This window comes from Meriones unguiculatus, chromosome 14 (genome assembly GCF_030254825.1).
Source record: "Meriones unguiculatus strain TT.TT164.6M chromosome 14, Bangor_MerUng_6.1, whole genome shotgun sequence".
Taxonomy (NCBI): domain Eukaryota; kingdom Metazoa; phylum Chordata; class Mammalia; order Rodentia; family Muridae; genus Meriones; species Meriones unguiculatus.
In genome coordinates this window covers 50,920,403-50,927,550 of record NC_083361.1, presented here as the reverse complement: position 1 = coordinate 50,927,550, position 7,148 = coordinate 50,920,403, and positions in this window count along the sequence as shown.

The following is a 7,148-nucleotide window of genomic DNA, read 5'->3' as shown; positions in this document are numbered from 1 at the left end:
TCATCACGAGTGGCTGCATTGTCATCTTCTGTGGCCTGGTAAGGCTGCTCTACCCTCAGGGGGAGGGGATGAAAGAACCAGCCACTGAGTTCATGTCAGAGACAGTCCCTGTTCCCCCTACTAGGACACTCACTTCGATACTGAGATGCCTTGGCTACATTTGAGCAGAGGTTCTAGGTTATTTAGGTTATATCCATGAATGGACCTTGGTTGGAGATTCAGTCTTAGAAAGGCCTCCTGTGCCCAGATGTTTTGGTTCTGTTGCTCTCCTTGTGGAGCTCCTGATCTCTCCAGGTCTTACTATCTCCCCCTTCTTTCATAAGATTCCCTGCACTCTGCTCAAAGTTTGGTTATGAGTTTCAGCTTCTGCTTTGATACACTGTTGGGTAGAGTCTTTCAGAGGTCCTCAGTGGTAGACTCCTGTCCTGTTTCCTGTTTTCTCCTTTCTCCAGTGTCCATCCTGTTTGTCTTTCTGAGTGAGGACTGATCATCTTACAGAGGGTCCTCCTTCTTGCTTAGCTTCTTCTTGTGTACATATTTTATTGGTAGGTGAAATTTATATAAAAAAATCATCCATTTATTTTAGATTTTCCAGTTTTCTGGAATACAGGTTTTTGAAATGCAACTTAATGATTCTTTGGATTTCCTCAGTGTCTATTGTTATGTCCTTCTTTTCATTTCTGATTTTGTTAATTTGTGTACTGTCTCTCTGTCTTTTAGTTTGTTTGGCTGGTAGTTTGTCTATCTGGTTGAGTTTATCAAAGAACCAACTCTTCATTTTGATTTTTTGTCTTGATCTCTGTTTCTAGTTTATTTGTAAATATTGTTTTTTTATTTGTTACAATTTATTCACCTTGTATCCAGACTGTAGCCCCCTCCCTTGTCTTCTCCCAACTTACCCACCATCACTCTTCTCCCTTTATGACCCTTCCCTAGTCCACTGACAGGGGATTCCTCCTCCCTTTCCATCTGACCCTGACCTATCACATCACATCAGGGCTAGCTGCATCATCTTACTCTGTGTCCTGGGAAGGACACACTCCCCAGCGGATGGTGATCAAAGAGTTAGCCGCTGAGTTCATTTGAGAGATAACCCCTGCCTCTCTTACTAGGAAACCCACTTGGAAACTGAGAAGCCTGCGGGAGTTTTGGGTCCTCTTCATGCATAGTCCTTGGTTGGAGTATCAGTCTCTGCAGGACTCCCAGGGACCAGTTTTTTTGGCTCTGTGTGTGTTGCTCTCCTTGTGTACTTCCTGTCCCCTCCAGGTCTTTTTTTCCTCCCTCTTCTTCCACAAGGTTTCCTGCACTCTGCACAAAATGTGGCTTTGAGTCTCAGTATCTCCTTCGATACCCTGCTGTGTTGAGTCTTTCAGAGGTCCTCTGTGGAAGGCTCATGCCCTGTTCGTTGTCTTCTCCTACTTCAGATGTCTATCCTGTTTGTCCTTCTTCTAATTTATTGATTTCAGCTCCCATTTTCATTATTTCCTGCCACCATCTCCTCTTGTGTGTGCTTTCTTCTTCTTCGTCTTCTTCTTCATCTTCTTTTAATCTTCTTCTTCTTCTTCTTCTTCTCCTCCTCCTCCTCCTCCTCCTCCTCCTCCTTCTTCTTCTTCTCCTTCTTCTCCTTCGTCGTCGTCTTCTTCTTCTTCTTCTTCTTCTTCTTCTTCTTCTTCTTCTTCTTCTTCTTCTTCTTCTTCTTCTGTTATGCTTTCAGGTGATTTGTTAAGTTGCTAATATAGGATCACTCCAGTTTCTCTATAAAGGCACTTAGTGCTATGAACTTTCCTCTTAACACTGCATTCATTGTGTCCCAAAAGTTTGGGTAAGTTGTGCCCTCATTTTTGTTGAATTCTAGGAAGTTTTTAATTTTTTTTTAATTTATCCCCTCACCCACTGATCATTGAACAGTGTGTTGTTCAGTTTCCATGAGTGTGTAGGCTTTTGATATTATTGAGGTCTAGCTTTAATCTATTGTGACCCGATAAAGAACAATGGGTTAATTAAATTTTCATGTATCAGTTGAAATTTGCTTTGTGACCAACTATATGTTCAATTTTGCAGAAGGTTCCATGTGGTGCCGAGCAAAAAATATTCTTTGTGTTTTGGTGAGAAGTTCTATAGATGCCTATTAGGTCTATTTGATTCATGACCTCCATGAGCTTCATAATTTCTCTATTTAGCTTCTGCCTCATTGATCTGTCCATTTGTGAGAGTGAGGTATTGAAGTTTCCCACTATTGATGTGTTGTGATCAATGTATGATTTATGCTTCAATTTTTTTTTCAGTTGCAGGTATCAATTTGGGAGGGGCATTGATGTTCAGGATTGTGTTGTCCTCTTGGTGGATTTTTACTTTGAAAGGAATGAAGTTTCCTTACTCATTTATTTAATTTATTTTGGTTGAAAGTCTAGTTTATTAAGAATAAGTTGCCTACTCCATCTTGCTTCTTGGGTCTGTTTGTTTGGAAAACCTTTTCCAGCCCTTTAGTTTGTGGTGGTGTCTATCTTTTTTGCTGGGTGTATTTCTGGAAATACAGGATCCAGCAGAATGTTGGATGCTGTTTCTGCAAACTTTCCGTTAGTCTGTGTCTTTTTATTGTAGAGTTGAGCCCATTGATGTAGATAGATGTTAGTGACCAATGATTCCTTGTTCCTTTTGTTGTGGAGTTGGTGGTCATAGTGTGTTTGTGTGGTTGTTTTCTTTTGGTTTTGCCATTGTGAAGTTATCCTGTATCCTGGGTTTTGGTGGGTGTAGTTGATCTCATTGGAGTTTTTCTTTTAGTATCTTCTGTATGGCTGGGTTGGTGCAAAGATATTGTTTAAATTTAGTTTTGTCATGGAATATTTTGTTTTCTTCTTCGATGGTTATTGAAACTTTTGTTGGATATAGTCGTCTGGGTTGGCATCTGTGGTCTTTTAGTGTCTGTGTGACATCTGCCCAGGCCCTTCTGGCTTTCATAGTTGAGAAGTCGGTTGTGATTCTGATAAGTCTAAACCTATGTGTTACTTGGCCTTTTTCCCTTGTTGCTTTTAATATTTATTTTCTTTATTGTAGATTTAGTGTTTGTTTATTATGTGGTAGGAGAGTACCACATAATAATGTGTTTGATGTTTGGTGTGCCTCTTGTACATTTAAGGCTATCTTTTTCTTTAGGTTGGGGAAATTTTATTCTGTGATTTTCTTGAAAATATTTTCTAGATGTTGGTTCCTAGAATCTTTTATTCTTCTAATACTATTACTCTTAGGTTTTGTCCCTTTTTTGATGCTCTTGATTTCTAGGATGTTATCAGTTAATATTTAATCTCTGTATATGTCTGGATGGTATATGTGTATGGAGTCTATGTGCACATGTGTGAGAAGGAATGTGCATGTGTGTGCTTATAAGAAGACCAAAAGTGGATTTGGGTGTCTTTATCAAAGACTCTGAATTTTTTTTTTTTTTTTTTTTTTTTTTTTTTTTTTTTTTTAGATCGTGTCCTTCATTGAACCTGGTGCTATGTTGGTAGCCAGAAAACTTCTGCTGTTTTCCTTTGTCACTCTGCTCAGCTAGAGTTCCAGGAACACCTTCATCCATTTCCAGTTTCTTTTACATTGCTGCTGGAATCTCAAGTCAGCTACTTGTGCTCATACAGCTATTGTTCTAACAACTGAGCCATCTGTTCACCCCAAGTACTTTTATTTCTCTTCATATAAGCATTGTTTGAGTTTATTTATGTTTCTAACAATTTTATCCACATGCATATTCGGAGAGAATATAGTGGTAGTATCTTTAAGTATGCTTTTAATGAACTTCAAATTGGTGTCATTTTCATTTCAGTTTCTTCTGTACTTTAAGGAACACCCGCTATACTTCCAAATAAGTGAGGCATAGATTCTAAAAATCAATATTTTATAAATTGCTGTTCAAGAATCTTTCTAAAATTTGCTTGTTTAAATTGCCTGTGTGTGTGTGCGTGTGACACAGAGAGATTTTGTTAAATATGCATTCTACATATCTCTAGAAATAACATCGATGTGTTAAATAATTATACTTTATTATGTCATTTTGCCTTCATAGATATTTTGGTGAGACTGAAAGATAGTGACAGCCCACCAATAGGAGTTTCACTGTGATTGCCTACTAACAACTAATCCTTTTTTTGTAAATGCATTTAAGAACCAGTGAAATTGTTCATCTTGAAATGTCTTCCTGACCTATTTTGCTTGTTCAAATAACTTGAAAAAGGCATATAACTGTCTTGTACATGTCTTTAGTATTGCTAGTCTAAGAAAAATAAGTATTTATTGATCACATTTGGGGCAAATATCTCACTGTAAAAATTGTTACCTGTAATATCTTATTGTTATTTCTGCAAAGAAAAAAACACATCAATATAAATCTGACAGTTTTATGATTGCTTTTACAGTTTTGTGTGTAGTTGACCCTTTCAACCCTATCATTTCAGAAAAGTTAGAGATGTAATCCAGTTACATACACCTTGTATAACATTTCTGCCATATGGATCATTGTCTAAGGAAAGGACTACAGCTAGTGCATCATGAGGTTCCCAGTGTAAGTGGAGATCAAGATGGCACTACATAGTGGTTTCCAATTAACAGCAATTAACACACTGGTTTTTAATTCTTTTTAAATAGTGTATATGTTATTAAGCTAATTGAGAACTATGAAAAACAAAATACTGTTATCATTCCATGCCATTGAGCTGATAATATTGCTTTTTGGAGAATTCTTTTTTTGGAAATATCTACCTCTGTCTGCTGTAGTGTCTATTTCTTCCCCCTTCCCTTCAGCTAATTCTCAGCATCCATTCCCCAGTGCAGTGGGAATCCTTCATCCTGCACTCTTACAGGATTTGCTTTTACGGTTGAATCTCCGGTTCTCCTTCTCACTTCTCCCGATCTCTACCTAGGCATAGACAACAGAATTTTAAAGACATGATTTTAACTGTGTGGTAACTATCTGAATCAACCTGTGGGTGTTCCTTTGGACCTAACACAATTTCCCCTAACTTTTTGATTCCAACTGTCCATGCCTAACAGACTTTCAAAGGGTGATCTTAGCTTCTCTTTTCTTCTTTAATTGAAAGGCTCACAAGCCTGAATAAAGGCTTATTAACTATTTGTGTGCCACAGAGGTACAAATGCTGAAATTCCTGCCTGCCCACTAGAAAGTCAAAATAACCAACATGAATAGCACTAAGTATTCTAGAAATATATCTAGCAGAAAAACAAAGGGATGAAAGAAAGAAAATGAAGAAAGACGATGCAAAAGGGAAGGGAGAGATTTTTCAGGTTGATCCAAAAGTTATCACTCCGGTCCAGGTACTAGACATGTTCAGAACCAAAGATACTCTGCTTCTCCAGCAGAAATTGTATATCTCTTGCTGTTACTGTTTTTTTTCTTTTAGATGGTGTGGAGCCAGACACTTAACCTAAGCCACCTCTTTAAATTGAGAATACTGATTGAAACAACCACATGTGCTGCATAAAAAGATGACAAGATGAAATGGCTGGCACTGATTAAGCAATTAACTAACAGTACCCAGTATTATCATTTCAAATTATTTGCAAGCAATGTGTAATGCTATTATTCTAAATGATTATAATAGAAAACCCAGGTGATATTTACTTTTGGTGTTTTTGTTGTTACCTTTTTATGAAGAAAAATAGCCTACATTTTTCTGATAATGGTTTTTCTTTAAGATATATAATAACCTTAATTTTCTTTTTCCTTTTATCCTCACAGCCTTTGCCTTGGTTTAGAATTTCATCATCTCTCATTTACGCAATTTCAGGAGCCTAGTAACCCGTCTCCCTGGCAACAGTTTCCACTCTACTCATCGCCTAAGGACTGATTTCCTCCCCTCTCCTCCCCTCCCTTCCATCCGCTCCTATTCTTCTATCTTCTCTATCAAATGAATTTCAGTGCCACACATATAATACATGGTATAATATTGTTTGTGTGCCTGGCAAGATTTTTGCATATGAATACATGTTTTTGAGTAGTTGAAATGATGGCTACATATAATTTATATTCTAGTTTTTACCTAACAGTAATTTTACAAGCACTTTCTAGGCTGCTAAGAAGCCCTGGCAATTATTTTGTAAGCAATATGAGGGTCTATCAGGGAAAAAGACCATCATTCAATTAATTATTGTATACTGTGGTTGAAATGAAGATTGCCTCCAATTTTCCAAGGTTGTTTAAATTATGTTATTTTGGAGATCTTTATGTGCATTGATATTTTCCTCATTTTTGACTAATTTCATAATAGAAAAAAAATGTGCAGTAGTTATGTCTGTGCAGCAAGAGTTGGGAATGTTTTGCAGTACTTGGTCACAATGCCCGTTGATTTCCACATGTAGTGGCTCAATCGTGATGGGCTCTTGTGTGTACGCATCAGTTTCCAAAGACATAAGAATTGTACTCTATCATTTAGCCTACTTTCTTTTATGGAATGAAAAATATTCTTAATTTTAGAGTAACAAATTTAAATATTTGCTTTAGTTTAATGATTATCCAAGTTCAAATGACAAAAGCTTTTCATTGCATGTAAAGGTGTGTGAGGGCAGGTCACTGTATTGTGGCTATTCACATCTCCAGATCACATATATGTATTTATTTTTCTTTTTATTTTTTTACAGTGAACAGGATCCCTAAATTAGCAGCGTAAAAGTACCTGCAATATTTCTTGCAATGATTTTCTATGGTTTGATGGTTTGTTATTTTTAATGAGGAATGTAGTATATTCATTTTTTTTTTGTACCAGTATGCACTATCTTCAGATTTGTTTGATGTTCTTTTCTTGTAAAAGCTTCTCTATCATCTTTGGTTCCATTAATAACATTAAAAAGCAAAAACATATGTTCACAAGTTCCAAGATTCTTTGTAGTGAAGCCACTCCCTCCAGTCAGCACAGAGTGAGGAGCCCACCAAAGGAACAAAGTCTTTGTGTCTGCAGGACAAGTGGAGTAATACCACTGGACTAATCTAATCACTCTGAGGCTCATTGAAGAAGTGGAGGTCCAGAGCCAGGCACAGCCTACAGCAGCAATGTGTACCACCACTAGGTTTTATTTTCTCTTTTTTGTACCTTCTCTTTATTGTATTATGTGTATGCCATTGAAATTCATTTGATCAAGACATA